The following is a 1,818-nucleotide window of genomic DNA, read 5'->3' on the forward strand; positions in this document are numbered from 1 at the left end:
TCATCATCCAATAGAGAAGTAGTCTATTACAAACCTATCCTAAGAGCTATTCCTACCCTTAGGGAGGAGAAAACATCATCTTTGGATGATGAGGAGAAAGTTTACCAACCTATAATCATGCCATCAAAATAACCATTATCGAGATGAGTGAAGTAACTCTACGATCGTAGGAATCCTATGCCTACAATTGTTGAGAAAAAGATACATGGACCAAGGAGGTATTAGAGAATAGAGGAGCAAATAAAGGTTTTTGCTTACATAGTCAATATGGCCTTGATGGGCTAAGATTATGAGAGAAGTAAAGAAGCCAACAGACGAAAGGCTTTTTCTTACATAGTCAATATGGCCTCGATGCGCTAAGATTATGAGAGAAGTAAAGAAGCCAACAAACTTGGAAGAAGCACTTGCTAATCCAAAATGGAGAGTAGCTATGCAAGCTAAGTATGATAGCATAATGAAGAATCATACTTGGGATCTAGTGGATTGGCTTGAAAAGAGGAAGATTATTGGCACCAAGTAGGTCTAGAAGATAAAGTACAACGTTGATAATGTTGAGATTCAAGCTCATAGTCTTACCTTAGTTGAATAAGGTTAACTCATACTGACTTAACCATGGTCAAAACTAGGTTACTGTTTAGTGTATTTGTGTTGTACTTGAGTTGACTACATTGTGTGGAATATGATGGGTTGAATAGGGAGCATGCTTGCTACCCTTCGTGCCTAAGCTTTGTCCATCTCTCTCTCTCATTTCTAATATGATATCAGAGCAGTATTTAGATCAAGACAAGGCAAGTAGCAACGAGTTGGAGAAAGACACCCCACGCATTAAACATGGCCTCGCCGTATGCGGCAATGACAACACTGACTAATATGTCGACCATGTTAAGCATAGTATCTAGCTTAAATCCTTCCTTCTTCATGAAGACACTGATGGAGTAGATTGCAACATGCATCAAGGCCTTCAACATTTGAATGAATGATACAGATAGGTAGATGTATGCAGAATTGGAAAGCCACATGCTTAGCAAATACAGAGCACAAATGGGAACCACAAACAAGAGGTACATGTCTTTGGTCATGCCAATTGGCTCTACAAACTTGAAGATGCACACAAGGACAAAAGCCAGGCTCGAGTAGAATGCCATGTGGATTATTGTCAGACTGATAAGGTAAGGCTAGTCATACATCCTTTTGTTCAGGATATACTTGTTGAAGATGATAATGGTGAAGCTTAGATCGCCATGTACAGGTAGCTAAGTAAGATCTTCTAGATGAGGCTAGAGTTACCTACCCTCTGAACGAGTCCAACAACCCTTCCCCATGACTAGCTGGCTTGCTTGATAATCCACTATCATTAGATTCAAGGTGGAGAAACCAGCTCATTAGACGCTCTACCAGTTTTGGCAAGCTGGATTTAAGAAACCGAAGGCTGCATTAACATGAAGCCAACAGTCATTTAGTGAGCAGCGTAACCTAAAGACAAAATATCAAAGATATATGTATCGTTTTATGGATCTACATAGATTGAGCAAGTTGGATCCATGTATAAACTTCCTATGTTGAACATTCAGACTCTGATGTTGGATTGGAGAGAGCAAAAATAAGAGCTGTAGTGAATGTATGAAGTAGGCTTGAAGATCACTTGGTTTAGCTTGGAATGCACTTGATGCTTTCTTATGCACTGGCAGAGTGATTAATGGCATCCCATTGCCGATGAATGGCATACTTGTGGAGAGTATGATGACTGAGTAAAGTTCTCATGGATAGGTCAGAAATGCTATGACAAATATGAATATATCTGAGCAATCAATTGAAGGA

The 1,818-nt window shown here is 39.5% G+C and overlaps 1 pseudogene; it reads right to left on the reverse strand.

Annotated features, from left to right (window-relative positions):
• Positions 1 to 773: 773 nt before the first annotated feature.
• On the reverse strand, positions 774 to 1,456 carry LOC148010475 (putative sugar phosphate/phosphate translocator At5g25400 pseudogene; annotated as a pseudogene).
• Between the last annotated feature and the right edge of the window lie 362 nt (positions 1,457 to 1,818).

This window comes from Lygodium microphyllum, chromosome 29 (genome assembly GCF_053477565.2).
Source record: "Lygodium microphyllum isolate KBCC chromosome 29, Lygodium_microphyllum_v1.1.10, whole genome shotgun sequence".
NCBI classification, from domain to species: domain Eukaryota; kingdom Viridiplantae; phylum Streptophyta; class Polypodiopsida; order Schizaeales; family Lygodiaceae; genus Lygodium; species Lygodium microphyllum.